Below are 22681 nucleotides of genomic sequence, written 5' to 3' on the forward strand. Positions count from 1 at the left end.
CTGAACTCCCATGAGCCTTTGTTCTTTTTTAAACAGGTAGAGGGTGGAAGGGAGGCAGGTTTTGTGTTCTGGGTTCCTCCATTTTGTGTATGGTGGTGTGGTTTGTGTGCAGGTTCTGAATGGGTTCCAGTTGGCTTTCAGGATTTTATTTACAAGAAAATTATATTAAATAAGAACTATACCTACCTTGGAGCATCTCTTGGACAACTTGTTGCTGTTGGACTGCCACTGGAACTACAGAATAAGCATCAACAAACAAACAAACAAACAGTCGGGTGAGAACATTCTGGGGTTGTTTCCATTTTTTGCATGTGTTTCTTTTTTGCTTGGTTGGATTACTTGGATTATTTTTTGGACTTGATTTGTTCGAGACATTGTTTTGCATGAGTGCTATGTGTGTGATAATTTTTGTAATATATATATATATATATATATATATATGTATAATTTATGCATTTATAAGTTTTTTTTACTATATTAGTAATTGGCTATTTCATATCTTTATTTCCTTGCCTGACTTTAAAATTGTTTGTTGCTTTACCCTCTACTATTTGTGGGCTTGTCTTAAATCATTTGCAATTCACTTGTGTGTAGTTTACTGGTGTGTGTGGCATTAAATTTGTTAATTGAGGACCCTCGTTTTTTTTGGTTTTATTCGCTGTTGGCTGAAGCTTTTAGTTTCAAACCGTTACAATGTGGCAACCAATTGCAAAAGTAGAAGTTATGAGTCATGAAGATAATTCTGAGCCACCCTTTTGACTGTCTGTTCTACTAAAAATATGGTCTCTGTCTCCTCTGTATGCAAGAGTTTTGCTCAAGTTGCTACATGCCCAACTGTCACAAGTTTGGCAGTGTTATGTGGGCTTGTTCTCAAACTGACTCTGCACTGAGTGTTGTGACAGGCTCCAGGTTTGCAAATCTTAATAAAGCTTGCTGTTTGAGAATCTACAGTCTCTCTTCCTTTCAATAGAATTTCCAAGACAGTTATTTCAATAAGTCAAGTGAAATCTGTTTTTTGCCAAAATTTCAAGGAATCTCCAAAAGGGTTCTTTAATTATTCAGGGGTCTAAAAGGTTAAAATATATAAAAGAAAATAAAATGTATATCCTAAAAGGTTGAAGGGCTCATAAGTGAATGGTCATGGGTCAAGAGTCAGTGGTCGGGGGGGGGGGGGGGGGGGTGGTCTATGTCCAATGGGGAGGGGCGCGGAGGATGAAGAGAGGCAAAGACGAGCCACGCGCGTCAAAAAGTCCAGCGCGCGCTGGACTTTTTGACGCGCGTGGCTCGTCTTTGCCTCTCTTCATCCTCCGCGCCCCTCCCCATTGTCCCTCTCTGTTCCTCCCATCTCTCCACCCCCCCACTTTCCTTTCCTGGGGGGCTCCCATCTCTCTCTCTCTCTCTCCAACCAGCCTTCTTTCTCAGCACTTTATTTACTCACACACGTTCATGTCAGCCACTTCACTCATACCAAGCACAATCCACTAGCTCAAGCCACACAGCTCTTGCTATATAATATATAAAGAGTTCAATTGTTATTTATAACTCATATAATTAGTCCAAAGTCTATTTGTGGTTTGGTTTTATTACAGTATATTTCTATCTTAAAATGATCAAAAATATTATATTGTCACCAAAGTGGTCATTGAGGATTACATGGTTAATGTTTTATACAATTTAATTCTTTAAAATAAAAATATATAGATCTATATATATATATTACACATAACTTTTGATTTATTCCTCACAAATCAGTAATTTTACAATTCAGGATAATTGGGATATATGCTAATTACATCATTCCAATAGCTATTTATAATTCGTATAACTGCGTAAAATTCAATTTAGGGTTATTACTCATTAATTTATATATTAAAATAAGTTCAAATATTATATTGTTACCAAAACGGCGTTTGTGGATAATATATGTTCAATGTTTTATACAATTTTAATTATTAAAAATATATATTTAATTTAAATATATGTACCTTTCCAGTTAAGTGTCACAAATTGAATTATGGGTAATATGAAAATATATGGGATATGGAGAAACCAATTGAATTATTCTGCCGTAAACACCGCAATTAACCACCAGGGGGAGATGTTCGGAAACTGCATGCAATCTTGTATTTGACCAAATGTAAACAATTATCATTTTGTCTACGAACATCCGATCCAGACGCATGATACGTCTTTGGAAAGCCACAAAACGGCTTTTTTATATAAAAAAATAACCCCTGCATATTGAGCTACAGGGCACAGCACGAGCAGTGAAACCAGGGTCCCCACAGACTTCTATCAGGCGCGTTCACGGTCATAACAAAGCCTACGTCAGCATGCGCGCTTCACAGAATGTCCGCCCACATGCTTGCCTGGAGTTTCACATCGCAATAGGATTCTCCTCAGGTAAAACAAAACCGTATTGTTATTTATACCTGTTTAAGGGGCTTGTTTTTTGGCTGTACGGCTTCATCTCATCCTTTTTGTTTGTCATAATCGAAAGCGCGCCAGCCTCGGTTTTCTGTGTTTGTTTTAACCCTTTGCAGTCCATTTATTAAGTGCGCAACAGGCACGTCAGGTTTTCACACGCGCAGTTCATTTTAGACGCGCTGTTTAAAAGTATTTTTTTTCAGTCAAACGGGTTTAAATGGCCCTGCATATCAACAAAGCACACACTAGGAATCTCCAGCCCCGCCCCACCCTTTCGTTTGCTATAGCGTTTACCTATGTAAGAAATAAATAATAATAATAATCATAATAATAATAATAATAATAATAATAGTAATAATAATAGTCGTACATACCGATCGATCATCTCTGGATCACTCGTTTTATCACCAAACTCCTCAATAATGCGATCCAAGTCATTATTTTATTACTATAACATCTGAAAAAATCTCTACAAATGTCCATGATAGTCTCTGTGCGCTGACGCACTCAGCCAGCTTGTTTACTATGAACGCCCCGTTATCTGATACCTGATACCATATATGACTATTCATGAGATACGCCTTTTTTTTTTTTTTCTCGACTTGTTTCGGCTCCTGTCGCTCCCACTCGGCAATTGAATGGTTGTCTCGGCTTTTTCCGGAGAAAAAACGACTAAACACGCGTTTATTGCGTTGCTATAATGATGTCGGACCCAGTCCGACAAAGGACCTGTGAGGAATAATTGCAATGTCGGACCCAGTCTGACAATGGACCGCAAATTAATGTTGCTGTGTTGTTTTTTGCTATGGATGATTTATCTGATTGCCCCTGCTAATGCTTTATTGTGCACACACGAGGTTGTTGCCTCTTCATGGTTTTAATGTCACCGGGTGTGTGTTAATTTCTTTTTATTGTTGGGAGTTCGCTGCACACGAGTTCTGAAGGAGTGACGTCGCTGTTTATTATATTGTTGTTCTTGTTTCCCTGCAGCATTGATTGTTGGCCAATCTGTATCTATCATTTTGGGATCCATGGTGGTTGCATTACATTAGTCACTTAAACTGTAATTTCTGATTAGAATTCACTGTGTTGTTTATGAATTTGTGTGGAGTTTATTGTTTTAATTAATATAGTTTTCTGTTTTAACAAGATATAAACTGAAAACACACAATGTGTGGGGTTTGTCAGTGTGTGCCTCGTAATCACGTGACCCACGATTTAAGACTACAGGGGGTGCGTTCACGAGAGGCAGACTTTGCTAAGTCTGCGCAGATTCTGCAAAGATTTGGAAAATTCCTTGGCTACTTGCTCCGATTCTGTGCGGATTCTGCGCAGAATGACGGAAGTCTGCGTGTCGTGAGCGCACCCGAACTCTCTCCACACACAACACACAGCGTTCTTCTGCCTGCCGTCACTCCTGCACACGTGAGGGGAATACTGAACCTGGTAACAAATTCAAATCCATGCGTTTCCAGCAGATGTGTCCGTCCTCGCCTCTTGCTTTGCTCGACTACCTCTAAGAGAAATGTGTTGGGCTTGTCTCTTCACCTCAGTGTTGCTATTGTGTTTAAATTGACACATTTTTTTCTGCACTTGTATTAAATGTCGCTTCATCTGTGAGACTGAGAAATAATTCTCAGACAATATTATGTCTGTAGACCAAGAGAAAATTCATAATACTGTTCTGTGACAATGTGAAGCACTTCCAGTGTATTTATTTATTTATTTATTTTTTATTGCATTTATATAGCGATTTTTGTACAAGCGTTTCACAAAGCACTGTACAGTACAGAGCACAAAAAAAGAAAAAAACAATACATTTCTATAGCATGCCACACATACAGACCATAATAATACAAAAGCAGCAGTTTTTATGAAAGTGTGTTTTTGCTCTTGACAATACTCGCTAGATTGCTCTGATACTGTGTGTGTGTGTGTGTGTGTCAGTGTGTGTGTGTGTCAGTGTGTCAGTGTGTCAGTGTGTGTGTGTGTGTGTCAGTGTGTCTGTGTGTGTGTGTGTGTGTGTGTGTCTGTGTGTGTGTGTGTGTGTGTGTGTGTTCTTGTCTCTCGCCTGTCCGGTGAGGATGAAGATGTAGTTTCAGTGTTTAATGCTCATCCCCTCAGTGTGTGTCTGTATGTTCTTGTCTCTTGACAGGTCTGTGAGGATGAGAAGGTCTCCACAGTCTGGAGTCTGGTCTCTGACAGGCTCAACATACCTGTCAATCAACAGGGACTCCTCTACAAAGGCAAGGCGCTGGCAGGTAGGCTGAACAGCACAGCACAGCACAGCTCACCCCTCCTCTCACCCCTCGCCTCATCCCTCCTCTCACTCCTCGCCTCACCCCGGGTCAGTGTGGCACAGCCTGCCTGCTCTTCTGAACAAACACTTCAGCCCTGCCGACGCAGTGAGAGTCTGGAGCAGCAACACAAGGTAACCTGAACACAAACACACACACACACACAGACACACACAAACACACACACAGTGAGAGGCTGGAGCAGCTACACAAGGTAAATTGAACACAATAAACACGGCTACACACACAATCCTAGCTGCAGCAGATGTACAATGTTATACAGACACACACAGACACAGCTGTACAGTGACACAGAGACGCACACACAATCACAGCTGCAGCACACACACTCTGAAATGCAGGTGTAGAGCAGCGTGTAGTTGTGACTCTGTGTCTCTCTCCTCCCCCTCTCCTCTCCTCTCCTTACTTTGTTTAAAAGAATAGAAGCACACCCAGTGAGCAAGGCATTGAGCAGCCCCACATCCCGCTTCACAATACCGCTACATATTGACTGACTGTTCGCATTGTGTGTGTTTGGTAAGACAAACCACATTTTCTACTTCTACTTTCTACGATTGGGCAAGTCAGCGGTTGTTTGATAACAGAACATAAAACATCACAGAGTGGGTTGAACTGCATTGCTGGAAATCAAGGCCCTTTAAAATGTGTACCTTCCCAGCTCAGGTATTGCTGAGGTAAAGAGACACTTCCTACAGGAGGACAGGACGTTGTCAAGGAGGGGATGTCGTCACGTGTCCTGAGGGCTTTCTTAAAAACATTGTTTTATTATTTCTAAGCGTACGTTGTTATTGCCTTTTAGCTCTTGAGCATAATAATCTCAATCCCGTTTGAAATGACACTAAGTGCATTTGCATGGTGGCAGATGAGGGATGTCGCTTCACTCGAGGCTTGCGTACTGATGAAGATGTAGTTTCAGTGTTTAATGCTCATCCCCTCACTGTGTGTCTGTGTGTGTTCTTGTCTCTCGCCTGTCCTGTGAGGATGAAGATGTAGTTTCAGTGTTTAATGCTCATCCCCTCACTGTGTGTCTGTGTGTTCTTGTCTCTTGACAGGTCTGTGAGGATGAGAAGGTCTCCACAGTCTGGAGTCTGGTCTCTGACAGGCTCAACATACCTGTCAATCAACAGGGACTCCTCTACAAAGGCAAGGCGCTGGCAGGTAGGCTGAACAGCACAGCACAGCACAGCACAGCACAGCTCACCCCTCCTCTCACGCCTCGCCTCACCCCGGGTCAGTGTGGCACAGCCTGCCTGCTCTTCTGAACAAACACTTCAGCCCTGCCGACGCAGTGAGAGTCTGGAGCAGCAACACAAGGTAACCTGAACACAAATACACACACTGCTATACACACACACACAGACACACACACACACAGTGAGAGTCTGCAGCAGCTACACAAGGTAAATTGAACACAATAAACACACACACTGCTACACACACACACACACACAGAGTGAGAGTCTGGAGCAGCTACACAAGGTAACCTGAACACAATAAACACACACACTGCTACACACACACACACACACACACACACACACACACAGTGAGACTCTGGAGCAGCTACACAAGGTAACCTGAACACAATAAACACTCACACTACTATATATACACACACACACACACACACACACACTGCTACAATGCACACCGGATTTAAAAGTATGTTCTGTATTACAGTGCCACATGTCGTCTCTTTTGGCAAGTGATATTTTCAAAATAATATTGAGTGGCAATAAAGAGTGCTGACTGTATTTGAACCCGGAGTAACTGTTTGTTAAGGTAGTTAGTAACACTTGTGATTGTATTTAATGATTCTTTATATCCGTGATTGTCTTGATTTCAATGCAGTTAATTAACGCAGAAGTTGTTCTTCCCTGCAACTATTGTAAGGATTAATGCTGCCTCTTTCAACTTGCGGTGCATGCTATGTATTTTTTGGGGGACACTTGTGGGACAGGTAAAGTTGTATATAATGTCCAACTAGGCTGAAAGCATTTATAGATTGCTTAATTTTTTTTTTATATTTTAGGTGATGAAGTGACACATTGAATATGGGGCCTGATGAGAGAAGTATCCTTTTCATGTGGTTTTGGTTTTGCCGTTGTGAGCAGGTATGGGAGACAGCACCGTGTCTGCATGTGAAATAACAAAGTCATCGCAGTGGAGGGACTCTCTGAAGGCTGCTGTTTGTGGATTTGTCTTGTAATGTGAGTGATCTACTGTACTGTGATGCCACTGGCTGTACGCATGCTGCACTGCAGGGGAGAGACCGCTGGCATTCACAGGGCATGCTTGTTCATTTAAAGCACGCTGCACTGCAGGGGAGACACCGCTGGCATTCACAGGGCATGCTTGTTCATTTAAAGCACGCTGCACTGTAGGGGAGACACCACTGGCATTCACAGGGCATGCTTGTTCATTTAAAGCACGCTGCACTTCAGGGGAGAGACCGCTGGCATTCACAGGGCATGCTTGTTCATTTAAAGCACGCTGCACTGCAGGGGAGACACCGCTGGCATTCACAGGGCATGCTTGTTCATTTAAAGCACGCTGCACTGTAGGGGAGACACCACTGGCATTCACAGGGCATGCTTGTTCATTTAAAGCATGCTGCTGTGGGATGTTTGCACAGTGATCTTGTATCTTATTTTCAGGTGAAGTTTTGAATGTATCAAGTTGGAAGACTTGGCTTAAGATAATGAACTCCACTTTTCATAATGTAAATAGTTTAGTTTGCATGATTTGATAATACAGGTGGATTTAATTAGACAACAAAACCACCCATTACTCCATAAACAATGACTTGAACATTGAATTACTTTACCACAACATCTGCACACACACACACACATATATATATATATATATATATATATATATATATATATATATATATATATATATATATATATAATGTATGTATATATCAATACATGTATATATGTGTTCTTATCTAGTGTCGTGGTAGAACAGTTTTGGCCTTAGCAATAGTCAATGCTAGTAATTGGAAATGCTGAGTAATTGAAAGTATTTTATGTGTTTCACTGATCTGTCATGAGGGGTGTTTGTGCTGCACTGAGGGTCACTGATCTGTCATGAGGGGTGTTTGTGCTGCACTGTGGGTCACTGATCTGTCATGAGGGGTGTTTGTGCTGCACTGTGGGTCACTGATCTGTCATGAGGGGTGTTTGTGCTGCAGTGTGGGTCACTGATCTGTCACGAGGGGTGTTTGTGCTGCACTGTGGGTCACTGATCTGTCATGTGGGGTGTTTGTGCTGCACTGTGGGTCACTGATCTGTCACGAGGGGTGTTTGTGCTGAACTGTGGGTCACTGATCTGTCATGAGGGGTGTTTGTGCTGCACTGCGGGTCACTGATCTGTCATGTGGGGTGTTTGTGCTGCACTGTGGGTCACTGATCTGTCATGTGGGGTGTTTGTGCTGCACTGTGGGTCACTGATCTGTCATGAGGGGTGTTTGTGCTGCACTGTGGGTCACTGATCTGTCATGTGGGGTGTATGTGTTTCACTGATCTGTCATGTGGGGTGTTTGAGCTGCATTGTGGGTCACTGATCTGTCATGAGGGGTGTTTGTGCTGCACTGTGGGTCACTGATCTGTCACGAGGGGTGTTTGTGCTGAACTGTGGGTCACTGATCTGTCATGAGGGGTGTTTGTGCTGCACTGCGGGTCACTGATCTGTCATGTGGGGTGTTTGTGCTGCACTGTGGGTCACTGATCTGTCATGGGGGGTGTTTCTGCTGCACTGAGGGTCACTGATCTGTCATGAGGGGTGTTTGTGCTGCACTGTGGGTCACTGATCTGTCATGTGGGGTGTTTGTGTTTCACTGATCTGTCATGTGGGGTGTTTGAGCTGCATTGTGGGTCACTGATCTGTCATGAGGGGTGTTTGTGCTGCACTGTGGGTCACTGATCTGGCATGAGGGGTGTTTGTGCTGCACTGAGGGTCACTGATCTGTCATGAGGGGTGTTTGTGCTGCACTGTGGGTCACTGATCTGTCATGTGGGGTGTTTGTGTTTCACTGATCTGTCATGTGGGGTGTTTGTGCTGCATTGTGGGTCACTGATCTGTCATGAGGGGTGTTTGTGCTGCACTGTGTTTCACTGATCTGTCATGTGGGGTGTTTGTGCTGCACTGATCTGTCATGAGGGGTGTTTGTGCTGCACTGTGGGTCACTGATCTGTCATGTGGGGTGTTTGTGCTGCACTGTGGGTCACTCATCTGTCATGTGGGGTGTTTGTGCTGCACTGATCTGTCATGTGGGGTGTTTGTGCTGCATTGTGGGTCACTGATCTGTCATGAGGGGTGTTTGTGCTGCACTGTGTTTCACTGATCTGTCATGTGGGGTGTTTGTGCTGCACTGATCTGTCATGAGGGGTGTTTGTGCTGCATTGTGGGTCACTGATCTGTCATGTGGGGTGTTTGTGCTGCACTGTGTTTCACTGATCTGTCATGTGGGGTGTTTGTGCTGCACTGATCTGTCATGAGGGGTGTTTGTGCTGCATTGTGGGTCACTGATCTGTCATGAGGGGTGTTTGTGCTGCACTGTGTTTCACTGATCTGTCATGTGGGGTGTTTGTGCTGCACTGATCTGTCATGAGGGGTGTTTGTGCTGCATTGTGGGTCACTGATCTGTCATGAGGGGTGTTTGTGCTGCACTGTTTCACTGATCTGTCATGTGGGGTGTTTGTGCTGCACTGATCTGTCATGTGGGGTGTTTGTGCTGCATTGTGGGTCACTGATCTGTCATGAGGGGTGTTTGTGCTGCACTGTGTTTCACTGATCTGTCATGTGGGGTGTTTGTGCTGCACTGATCTGTCATGAGGGGTGTTTGTGCTGCACTGTGGGTCACTGATCTGGCATGAGGGGTGTTTGTGCTGCACTGTGGGTCACTGATCTGTCATGTGGGGTGTTTGTGTTTCACTGATCTGTCATGAGGGGTGTTTGTGCTGCACTGTGGGTCACTGATCTGGCATGAGGGGTGTTTGTGCTGCACTGTGGGTCACTGATCTGGCATGAGGGGTGTTTGTGCTGCACTGTGGGTCACTGATCTGTCATGTGGGGTGTTTGTGCTGCACTGTGGGTCACTGATCTGCCATGTGGGGTGTTTGTGCTGCACTGTGGGTCACTGATCTGTCATGAGGGGTGTTTGTGCTGCACTGTGGGTCACTGATCTGTCATGTGGGGTGTTTGTGCTGCACTGTGGGTCACTGATCTGACATGTGGGGTGTTTGTGCTGCACTGTGGGTCACTGATCTGTCATGAGGGGTGTTTGTGCTGCACTGTGGGTCACTGATCTGTCATGAGGGGTGTTTGTGCTGCACTGTGGGTCACTGATCTGTCATGAGGGGTGTTTGTGCTGCACTGTGGGTCACTGATCTGTCATGTGGGGTGTTTGTGCTGCACTGATCTGTCATGAGGGGTGTTTGGGCTGCACTGTGTTTCACTGATCTGTCATGTGGGGTGTTTGTGCTGCATTGTGGGTCACTGATCTGTCATGAGGGGTGTTTGTGCTACACTGTGGGTCACTGATCTGTCATGAGGGGTGTTTATGCTGCACTGTGGGTCACTGATCTGTCATGAGGGGTGTTTGTGCTGCACTGTGGGTCACTGCCACACAGGGTCACTGCCACACAGGGTCACTGTATTTTGGATCATGTTTTTTTGTTTTTTTTAAAACCTTTATTTAACCAGGAAGTCTTTTTAAGATTCAAAATCTCTTTTTGGAGACAGATCTGACCAATAGGGCAGTGTCACAAAGACGGCCGGATTGGGTAGCGTCAGACCAGAAGCATGAAATAAACAGACAGAGATGTGTGGTTTGGTGAAGCTGAGCGAATGCTTTGCTCAGCATTTAATAAACAGAACAGAAAATAAAAGGTTTTAAACACAAAACAGGACACGGCACTTGCGCCAAAATAAATAGACAAACAAAACATACTAAACACTTAACAAACGGTGCACAGAGAGACAAACAAACACGGTGAGTACAAACACTTCTAGATTATTATTTGACTTCACTTTTACGTTCTCCTTCTCTCTCACCCGTTCTCCACTCTCGAACACCCAACCCCGAGTGAAGGAAAATGTGTCTATATATACTGTTGTGCTGGGATTCAATTACTAATTAATTATTCACTTGAATCCCAGCACGTGAATTAATTACGTGCAACCCCGTGCTCACATATTACATTTAACCAGCACGTGAAGTGATTTGTGCCCTCCTCGTGCCTAAATATAAATCTACATTTTTAGCTACACGTGAAACACAGACCCGTTTATATCCCGTGTACCAATGACTATACACCAACATTAACACACGCACACAACATACAACACATAATATGCACACAGGGGCGGGGCACATTGCCACAGGCAGCAATACAGAAACAATCACACACATTAACAGATTAACAGAAACATTTCAAAAATAATAATACCATGAAACAGTAATTAATCAGGACATTCCATTGGATTATTTGCAACTTTAAAATTAATTAAAACAAGTACATTTATCAGAAATAAAATTTCCCCCCTGATTTTTTTTAATCTGTTAATAATGAGATAGTTTGATATGCTTTTGAAGGTCGTTCCATGACCAGTGTTTGCTCTGCAGTTGATAGAATGTCATTCGCTTGGTCGTTATTGTTGTCTTTGACAGATTCCTGGAGTGTGTGGCTGTGTGCCTGAGTGACATCCAGAACTTAAGAGAAGTCGTTTCAATTCTGGTTCTTTCTTGAGGAGAGGTGCCTTGTAGTGGTGAGTGTCAGGGTCAGTGTGGCTCGCTCCTGTGACTCTGAGCCCTGGAGCCGCTTTTAAGGGACAGTGTCCTGCAGAGTCTGCCTGTCTGCCCTTGACATTGTGTGAGTGCGTTTGTACCTGAGAATCAGGACTAGCTTCTCGTGACGAATGGGATGCTGGCTGGAGCATTTCTTTATGTAGTTCAGCATGTTAGTTCACATGTAGCTGACAGTGTGGACGTGCTCATCTTGCATTGCGAGTGTCAGCTGGTTAATTCATGACTACAGTAACCTGCAGGTCACAGCTTGCACAGGTTCATCAACATTGTCAGTTCCTCATGTATCCAGTGTGCGCAGTGCTGTAGCAGACAGTGAGGAGTAGTGGAGCAACAATCAATCCATTTATCCATCCTCTGCCCTTAAATTTCCCGAGCTGCGATTACATATTGTTGAATCGATGCATGAGATGAGAGCCCAGTTTGCAGTCTGCTGTTGCCGTTGTCCCAGGAAATATGTTGATCAAGCTCTAGAATTTAAAGGGGAGGTTCCATTGTTTCTAATGTAACCGAGCCTAGGCTAGGAAATAAGTAGATCGAGCCAGGAAATAAGTTGATCGGATATGTTAATGAAAAATAAATAAATTTAAAATTCATTTTGTAGATATAATTTATATCAATTAGTAGATCGGATTTATTCATCAGTATGCTGCTTGATAAGATGATGTGAATATCGCTTTAGATCCGATATATTAGCCTAACAAAAATGCATAATTTAAAATGACTTTTGTACGTATAATTTACATTAACATGTAGATCGGATACATTCGACAGCATTACGCTAGATAAGGGAATGTGAATATCGCTGTAATATATATTAGCAGCAAATAAATCATTTAAAATGAATTGTACGATTGTACATTTCTGATTGTGTATTTCTGTTTGTGTACCAAACGTTAACTAGCAAAACGTGTTGCGTATTGACGTTATTTTGCATTTCTGGAGGTGTTTTTGTTTTGGGAAGCACTACAGTTTGGACAGCAGGTATGCGAGCGATTGTCCAAAAGTTAAAGCATGAGTTTCAATCATGGAAAACATTAAGCTCCATGCTGCGATCACTAACTAGGCCACGGAGCACATCAATCACAGGATGTACTTGAAAAATGTTGCTAATACAGTATTATTATTTGATATTTGTTCTTTCATTTATTTTACATACAGTATTTTGTATAATAAAGGACAGAAAATGAACAGGAAACTGGTTATCATAGTGCATGTGTTTCAATTACAAGTTTGGGAAGAAACAATACATTCATTAATTAAAATCTAAAGAGTTAACGTCTTTGCTAAACCGTGGTAAATACCTGTAGTTCAATACCAACCATGATTTTGTGTTGTGAGAGAGATCATACAGTATATGCAGGCTACTATATATCAGCATCATTTTAAAATGGTAAATCCCTGTAGTGCAACAACCAATAAGACATGTAACGAGAAAGAGATACAGTATATTGAATTAAAGTGAATTATCACGATTTAAAATATTAGCTATACTAATATTAAAATGTATAAAATGACTTGCCCTGCTAATAATATTATGGATGCAGCATGTCATTATATTACTGAAACATTTTAAGTTTGATTAAAGATTGACAACATTTTGACATGTAAAATCATTTAATATATAAATAAATCTCCGCGATCACACATAAACTACATCAGATTGACATCGATGTTATAGAAACATAAAAAGACAGGGGTTTAAAACAGTTTACCATTGAAACAGTCGTCGATCACACATTTTAAAGTTCATACGAAAAGACAGTGGCACGAACACGCACCAACATAATACACAGGCAGATAAAAATAAAAAGCCATGCAGTGAACCTCCCCTTTAATCAAACTGTAGCCCTGCCTTACTTTTGTCTACTTTTAGAACATATGAACATAAGAAAGTTTACAAATGAGAGGAGGCCATTCAGCCCATCTTTGCTTGTTTGGTTGTTAGTAGCTTATTGATCACAGAATCTCATCAAGCAGCTTCTTGAAGGATCTCAGGGTGTCAGCTTCAACAACATTACTGGGGAGTTGGTTCCAGACCCTCACAATTCTCTGTGTAAAAAAGTGCCTCCTATTTTCTGTTCTGAATGCCCCTTTATCTAATCTCCATTTGTGACCCCTGGTCCTTGTTTCTTTTTTCAGGTCAAAGAAGTCCCCTGGGTCGACATTGTCTACCTTTTAGGATTTTGAATGTTTGAATCAGATCGCCCTGTAGTCGTCTTTGTTCAAGACTGAATAGATTCAATTCTTTTAGCCTGTCTGCATATGACATGCCTTTTAAACCCGGGATAATTCTGGTTGCTCTTCTTTGCACTCTTTCTAGAGCAGCAATATCCTTTTTGTAACAAGGTGACCAGAACTGAACACAATATTCTAGGTGAGGTCTTACTAATTCATTGTAAAATTTTAACATTACTTCCCTTGATTTACATTCAACACTCCTCACAATATATCCAAGCATCTTGTTGGCATTTTTTTTATAGCTTCCCCACATTGTCTAGAGGAAGACATTTCTGAGTCAACATAAACTCCTAGGTCTTTTTCATAGTTCCCTTCTTCAATTTCAGTATCTCCCATATGATATTTGTAATGCACGTTTTTATTGCCTGCATGCAATACTTTACACTTTTCTCTATAAAATTTCATTTGTCATGTGTCTGCCCAGGTCTGAATGCTGTCTAGATCATTTTGAATGACCTTTGCTGCTGCAACAGTGTTTGCCACTCCTATTTTTGTGTCGTCTGCAGATTTAACAAGTTTGCTTACTATACCAGAATCTAAATAATTAATGTAGATTAGGAATAGCAGAGGACCCAATACTGATCCCTGTGGTACACCACTGGTTACCTTGCTCCATTTTGAGGTTTCTCCTCTAAGCAGTACTTTCTGTTTTCTACATGTTTACCACTCCCTAATCCATGTGCATGCATTTGCATCCATGTGCATCCCCTGGTCAGCTGTCCAGCTCACTGCTGCAGAAGTTTGTTTGGGGCTGGGACAATGGACTTGTGTGTTTTAGCCATTTGTTAATCTTTGAAGAGGACCTGCAAGTTTGTCTTGCAGTCTTCCCTGCAATAATGATGGACTTTATTTATTTGAGAATCTGTGTTGGAAAATGTACTTTTTGACGGTGAAGTTGTGTTTAAAAAAACAAGTAAAGGAAATGTACATGATCTCTAACTCGCTATTTGACAAATAACAATTAAAAAATGAAAGCATGTGTGGTGCCTATTTCCCTGCAAGCCCTTTTCTTTGCCCACTGGAGCACACAGCCTCTTATGGGGGTTTGGAACCGCAAATCACTGCATCTTAAACACACAGCTCTAGAGTCCGTAACTACAGCATGTACTGTACCGTTTATTGTGTGTGTTTTAATGAAGTCTGCTGCTGTACTTGTCTGGCTGTGAGCTTTTGCGTTACCAACAAACAAGGAATTAAACAAAACAAAAGCAGCTCCGTTCTCAGCCTGGCGTGAGATTGATTTTTTTTTTTTTTTATCTACAATGGGAAGTGCTTTAGACTGAACAACCTCAAGCTCCCTTCATCTTGTCACAGCTCTGCACTGTGATATAAAGTCTATTTCCTGTACATTGTCATTATTTTTTGTGTTTTATTTATTGTGATTATTATTATGACTTTAAGAATGTATCGGAAATGTCTTTGTTTTTGCACAGTGGTAAGGTTAGTCCGAGTCATTACAATGGGCAACTGAGCTGTGTTAAGATGAAACTTTTTTTTTTTTAAATTAAAGAAAATTATCTTTATTAAAATCAACAGTTCTACTAAATGGCCACACGATGGCAGCATTGAATAAGGAATAGCAAGAGCTTCGTTCTGCCTGTCTTCATAAAGTTCACTGCCTGCTTTGCCCATTGTTGTAACCTGCTTGACAAAGCCACGCTGAATTAATCAGCTCACTGGGGGTGGGGGTGTGTCTATTTATTATTATTTTCTTAGCATGTGCCCTTATCCAGCGCGACTTACAATTGTTATAAGATATCACATTATTTTTTACATACAATTCCCCATTTATATAGTTGAGTTTTTTCTGGAGCAATCTAGGTAAAGTACCTTGCTCAAGGGTACAGCAGCAGTGTCCCCCCCCCCCCCCCACCTAGGATTGAACCCACAACCTTCCGGTCAAGAGTCCAGAGCCCTAACCACTACTCCACACTACTGCCCGTATTTGTTTGACTCTGTCAAAGATACAATAGAAGTGACTCTTTTATTTTAGCTATTTTCAAGGCAGTAATCACCTCCATGTTGTACAAATCATTAGTCCAGTTCAAGTCACAAATGAGTGTAGTGGTACAGCTGGTAGGATGGCTCAGTTGGTAGAGCACAGGGCCCTGATTCCCAGGGTTGGTGGTCCAAACCCCATTCACAATGCCTGTTTTTCTGGTTTGTTTTTTTTTCAAGTTGGTTAATTTGCCTTGTAGGCAATGTAAAACTAACATCAAGGACAGCTGCTAGGTGTCGCAGTGGGGTTGGTCCCTGTGCTTAAATGCTGTTTACCTTAAGAGACTTGGATCAAATCCAGGCTGCAGATTGAAATCGTCTGTTTTCACAGCACCTTGGAGTTTGAATCTGTTAAAGACACGATAGAAGTGACTCTTTTATTGGATATTTCCAATGATCTGCATTTTGTACAAATCATTAGTTAATGTACTGGAGGTCATTTGACAGCAGGAGAGAGCAGTTGTCTGGCTGCCTCAATTGGTAGAGCACTGGACTCTGATTTCCAGGGTTGTTGGTTAATCTGTCGATTTAAAAAATATTGTTAAATTTACCTTTTTATCAGGTTTATAAGGTTTGGCTTTGAATCCAGTTTAAGTCACAAATGAAACGAAGCTGAGAATCCCCTTAGCCCCCAGGTCCACACCACACAATGTAATAATGTGTTTCACGCAGCAGGAGAGCCAGTCAGCTGGATAGCTCTGTTGGTAGAGCAGCAGGAGAGCCAGTCAGCTGGATAGCTCTGTTGGTAGAGCAGCAGGAGAGCCAGTCAGCTGGATAGCTCTGTTGGTAGAGCAGGGGACTGTGATTCCCATGGTAGCGGGATGAAACCCTTGCTAAGGGTATGTGTTTCATTTTCATTTCAAACACTTTGCCCATTTTGATAGACTTGGGTTTACATAACAGGACATCGTTTCATACAAATAATAATATAATGAGGGTGATATAAGTGCTTCTCTGCAATGCCAGCTTGTCACAAGCAGACAGGTGGTGCAGTGGGCTAGTTCACTGGTATGCTGTGTTGGTTGCTGTGGGGGACTGGGTTCAAATCCAGGTGCATTTCTCCTTTGTTTTCAAAGACTTGTTTAATTTCTTATATAAGGCAATGAAAAAGCAGACTACTCCGTGGAAGTGAGATGGGTTGGAATCCATTTCAAGTCACAAATGAAACGAAGCTGTGAATCAAATTAACACAATATAATAATGTGTTTCACGCAGTAGGAGAACCAGTCAGCTGGATAGCTCTGTCAGTAAAGCAGGAGACTGTGATTCCCACGGTAGCGGGTTCAAGTCCCGCATGTATATTCTTCTTCATATAAATTCATTTTGACCTTTTGTGAGCTTGGTTTTAAATCCATTTTGTCACAAGTCTCTCTCAAGCTGTTTATGGCTCCCCAGGTCTACATCACAACATGTAATAATGCTTTGACCAGGCCCCTTCATAAGCAGGCTGGATAGCTCACCTGTAGAGTGTGGGATTCTGTTTCCTAGAATTCTGGATTCAAACCCACCAGGTGTTGATTGCATGTGTATATTCCTCTTTTTCTCTTCAAAAATGTTCTCCTTATTGATAAAGCAAGTGCCACGAAAGCGGGCAAGGTGGTCCAGTTGTCTGATCTGGTGTCCTCAAATGCAGGAAATGAGCCCCAATGTATTTATTGTACACAGAATGGATTGAAGCCGTGCTGTGCAGCTCAGCGTGGTGTTCGGCAGCTCTCTGGCTGGCTCGCTCGGTATATGAATTGAAGCCGTGCTGTGCAGCTCAGCGTGGTGTTCGGCAGCTCTCTGGCTGGCTCTCTGGGTATATGAATTGAAGCGTGCTGTGCAGCTCAGCGTGGTGTTCGGCAGCTCTCTGGCTGGCTCGCTCGGTATATGAATTGAAGCCGTGCTGTGCAGCTCAGTGTGGTGTTCGGCAGCTCTCTGGCTGGCTCGCTCGGTATGGTTTGGATTCAGGCACCCCGCCTGGGCCTTTGAGCGCGTCTGGTTTTTGTGTGATTCTCAGCACTCTGGCTGGCTCAGTATGGTTTTGGACGTGCATTAACTCTTTCCGTCGCTGGGTGGAGTCTTGAGCATACATTCATCAATAGGAGGTCATGAGATTTCAGAATCCATAACCTCCTACTGCTGCAAGTATGCCTAAGTCGTTTTTCATTCATTTCACACTGATTTTATTATTTTGTATTATTAAATGTTCGAGTTATTGGTTTATTAGTCCACTGTTTACATCCTAGTGCGTTTCAATGTTGTATTTTTTTTTTGTCAAAAAACAAAGTGATATTTTCATGAAAAACATTTACATTTAAAAAAAAAGTTAAAAAACACGCCGACCAGTGGAATAACGAGGAATTGCATGCTTCTCTTGTGTGGGTTACACTTGGTGCACTGTTCACTGCTGTACTTTCATTTTTAAAGAATGAACCTTATAGACAATGTCACACACGATCCCACCTTAAGCCGATAGATAGCACAGGAGTCTGGTTGGCTAGGTTTGCATCAATGTGATTATTGGTGGACAGGGTTCAAACCTTGCCAGAAAAATGCAATGTGATGTTAAATGCCTTATTTTTTACATTTATTGTTCCAGAATCTTTGATGTAATGTTAAAGGTAAACTCAGCAGGGGGTCTGAGCTGCTGGTCTATTTCAGCATCCTTGCAACCCCTCAGCTGCACTCATGAAGAATTCAAATACTGGGGAGCATCTGATGTGCTTTGAGAGCTTTCTGATTGGTGTAGTTGGTAGCGTATCGGCTTCAGATTCTCTTAACAGCTGTTTCAAGTCCCACATGAAACACGCATTATGTTTTTTTCCCCTCATTTTCAGAAATATTGTTTCATTTACCTTATAGAGCTGCCGTATAATAGGGTTGGGTTTGATAATCCCTCCTCTCTTCAGTGGCATGCAACTCTGCATGCGTGTGCAGTCTCTGACAAGGGAAGTGAATCTCATATACCAGGTTAGAGTGCTGGTTTGTCACAAGCAGCCAGGTGGTGGAGTGGGCTAGTTCACTAGCTTTGCCTGCCTTTCACCTTGGAGGTCTGGGTTCAAAGCCAGTTCACAGGACAAGTGAACTGAGTTTAAAACCAGACCCACAATTCAATGGCACAGCATGACTGGTGTTCTCTGATTAAGAGACTTAAAAAAGAATTGATAAATAAACCCCAGCGTTGTGTTTGAAGTCTTGTGTTGTGTGCTTGTTTTGTTTCTCCACGGCGTCTGTTTGTTTGAGTCTGTCAGATACAACAGAAGTGACTCTTTTATTGGATATTTTCAAGGCAGTAATCACCTCCATGTTGTACAGATCATTAGTCCAGTTCAAGTCACAAATGACTGCAGCAGTACAGCTGGTAGGATGGCTCAGTTGGGAGAGCACAGGGCCCTGATTCCCAGGGTTGGTGGTCCAAACCCCATTCACAATGCCTGTTTTTCTGGTTTGTTTTTTTTTCAAGTTGGTTAATTTGCCTTGTAGGCAATGTAAAACTAACATCAAGGACAGCTGCTAGGTGTCGCAGTGGGGTTGGTCCCTGTGCTTAAATGCTGTTTACCTTGAGAGACTTGGATCAAATCCAGGCTGCAGATTGAAATCGTCTGTTTTCACAGCACCTTGGAGTTTGAATCTGTTAAAGACACGATAGAAGTGACTCTTTTATTGGATATTTCCAATGATCTGCATTTTGTACAAATCATTAGTTAATGTACTGGAGGTCATTTGACAGCAGGAGAGAGCAGTTGTCTGGCTGCCTCAATTAGTAGAGCACTGGACTCTGATTTCCAGGGTTGTTGGTTAATCTGTCGATTTAAAAAATATTGTTAAAGTTACCTTTTTATCAGGTTCATAAGGTTTGGCTTTGAATCCAGTTTAAGTCACAAATGAAACAAAGCTGAGAATCCCCTTAGCCCCCAGGTCCACACCACACAATGTAATAATGTGTTTCACGCAGCAGGAGAGCCAGTCAGCTGGATAGCTCTGTTGGTAGAGCAGCAGGAGAGCCAGTCAGCTGGATAGCTCTGTTGGTAGAGCAGCAGGAGAGCCAGTCAGCTGGATAGCTCTGTTGGTAGAGCAGGGGACTGTGATTCCCATGGTAGCGGGATGAAACCCTTGCTAAGGGTATGTGTTTCATTTTCATTTCAAACACTTTGCCCATTTTGATAGACTTGGGTTTACATAACAGGACATCGTTTCATACAAATAATAATATAATGAGGGTGATATAAGTGCTTCTCTGCAATGCCAGCTTGTCACAAGCAGACAGGTGGTGCAGTGGGCTAGTTCACTGGTATGCTGTGTTGGTTGCTGTGGGGGACTGGGTTCAAATCCAGGTGCATTTTTCCTTTGTTTTCAAAGACTTGTTTAATTTCTTATATAAGGCAATGAAAAAGCAGACTACTCCGTGGAAGTGAGATGGGTTGGAATCCATTTCAAGTCACAAATGAAACGAAGCTGTGAATCAAATTAACACAATATAATAATGTGTTTCACGCAGTAGGAGAACCAGTCAGCTGGATAGCTCTGTCAGTAAAGCAGGAGACTGTGATTCCCACGGTAGCGGGTTCAAGTCCCGCATGTATATTCTTCTTCATATAAATTCATTTTGACCTTTTGTGAGCTTGGTTTTAAATCCATTTTGTCACAAGTCTCTCTCAAGCTGTTTATGGCTCCCCAGGTCTACATCACAACATGTAATAATGCTTTGACCAGGCCCCTTCATAAGCAGGCTGGATAGCTCACCTGTAGAGTGTGGGATTCTGTTTCCTAGAATTCTGGATTCAAACCCACCAGGTGTTGATTGCATGTGTATATTCCTCTTTTTCTCTTCAAAAATGTTCTCCTTATTGATAAAGCAAGTGCCACGAAAGCGGGCAAGGTGGTCCAGTTGTCTGATCTGGTGTCCTCAAATGCAGGAAATGAGCCCCAATGTATTTATTGTACACAGAATGGATTGAAGCCGTGCTGTGCAGCTCAGCGTGGTGTTCGGCAGCTCTCTGGCTGGCTCGCTCGGTATATGAATTGAAGCCGTGCTGTGCAGCTCAGCGTGGTGTTCGGCAGCTCTCTGGCTGGCTCTCTGGGTATATGAATTGAAGCGTGCTGTGCAGCTCAGCGTGGTGTTCGGCAGCTCTCTGGCTGGCTCGCTCGGTATATGAATTGAAGCCGTGCTGTGCAGCTCAGCGTGGTGTTCGGCAGCTCTCTGGCTGGCTCTCTGGGTATATGAATTGAAGCGTGCTGTGCAGCTCAGCGTGGTGTTCGGCAGCTCTCTGGCTGGCTCGCTCGGTATATGAATTGAAGCCGTGCTGTGCAGCTCAGTGTGGTGTTCGGCAGCTCTCTGGCTGGCTAACTCGGTATGGTTTGGATTCAGGCACCCCGCCTGGGACTTTGAGCGCGTCTGGTTTTTGTGTGATTCTCAGCACTCTGGCTGGCTCAGTATGGTTTTGGACGTGCATTACCTCTTTCCGTCGCTGGGTGGAGTCTTGAGCATACATTCATCAGTAGGAGGTCATGAGATTTCAGAATCCATAACCTCCTACTGCTGCAAGTATGCCTAAGTCGTTTTTCATTCATTTCACACTGATTTTATTATTTTGTATTATTAAATGTTCGAGTTATTGGTTTATTAGTCCACTGTTTACATCCTAGTGCGTTTCAATGTTGTATTTTTTTTTGTCAAAAAACAAAGTGATATTTTCATGAAAAACATTTACATTTAAAAAAAAAGTTAAAAAACACGCCGACCAGTGGAATAACGAGGAATTGCATGCTTCTCTTGTGTGGGTTACACTTGGTGCACTGAGTTCACTGTGCTGTAGTCTTTCATTTTTAAAGAGTGAACCTTATAGACAATGTCACACACGATCCCACCTTAAGCCGATAGATAGCACAGGAGTCTGGTTGGCTAGGTTTGCATCAATGTGATTATTGGTGGACAGGGTTCAAACCTTGCCAGAAAAATGCAATGTGATGTTAAATGCCTTATTTTTTACATTTATTGTTCCAGAATCTTTGATGTAATGTTAAAGGTAAACTCAGCAGGGGGTCTGTGCTGCTGGTCTATTTCAGCATCCTTGCAACCCCTCAGCTGCACTCATGAAGAATTCAAATACTGGGGAGCATCTGAGGTGCTTTGAGAGCTTTCTGATTGGTGTAGTTGGTAGCGTATCGGCTTCAGATTCTCTTAACAGCTGTTTCAAGTCCCACATGAAACACGCATTATGTTTTTTTCCCCTCATTTTCAGAAATATTGTTTCATTTACCTTATAGAGCTGCCGTATAATAGGGTTGGGTTTGATAATCCCTCCTCTCTTCAGTGGCATGCAACTCTGCATGCGTGTGCAGTCTCTGACAAGGGAAGTGAATCTCATATACCAGGTTAGAGTGCTGGTTTGTCACAAGCAGCCAGGTGGTGGAGTGGGCTAGTTCACTAGCTTTGCCTGCCTTTCACCTTGGAGGTCTGGGTTCAAAGCCAGTTCACAGGACAAGTGAACTGAGTTTAAAACCAGACCCACAATTCAATGGCACAGCATGACTGGTGTTCTCTGATTAAGAGACTTAAAAAAGAATTGATAAATAAACCCCAGCGTTGTGTTTGAAGTCTTGTGTTGTGTGCTTGTTTTGTTTTTCCACGGCGTCTGTTTGTTTGAATCTGTCAGATACAACAGAAGTGACTCTTTTATTGGATATTTTCAAGGCAGTAATCACCTCCATGTTGTACAGATCATTAGTCCAGTTCAAGTCACAAATGACTGCAGCAGTACAGCTGGTAGGATGGCTCAGTTGGGAGAGCACAGGGCCCTGATTCCCAGGGTTGGTGGTTCAAACCCCGTGCAACGTGCATGTTTTTCTTGGTTTTTTTTTCAAGTTGGTTATTTTACCTTGTAGGCAATGTAAATCT

At 42.6% G+C, this 22681-nt stretch overlaps 1 long non-coding RNA gene across 2 annotated transcripts in view; it reads left to right on the top strand.

Annotated features, from left to right (window-relative positions):
• LOC131701498 (uncharacterized) overlaps positions 1-14182 on the top strand; it is a 14394-nt gene extending 212 nt beyond the window's left edge. The window contains exons 1-5 of one of the 2 annotated variants that reach the window (XR_009308832.1): positions 1-275; positions 4583-6059; positions 6778-6955; positions 11428-11525; positions 13705-14182. The exon at positions 1-275 is cut by the window's left edge and continues 212 nt beyond it. This is a non-coding gene — a long non-coding RNA (uncharacterized LOC131701498). Of the gene's footprint in view, positions 276-2360; positions 2404-4582; positions 6060-6777; positions 7141-11427; positions 11526-13704 lie in introns of those variants that run through there. The other variant, XR_009308833.1, reaches the window with a different exon arrangement.
• The last annotated feature ends 8499 nt before the right edge of the window (positions 14183-22681 follow it).

This window comes from Acipenser ruthenus, chromosome 25, assembly GCF_902713425.1.
Source record: "Acipenser ruthenus chromosome 25, fAciRut3.2 maternal haplotype, whole genome shotgun sequence".
Taxonomy (NCBI): domain Eukaryota; kingdom Metazoa; phylum Chordata; class Actinopteri; order Acipenseriformes; family Acipenseridae; genus Acipenser; species Acipenser ruthenus.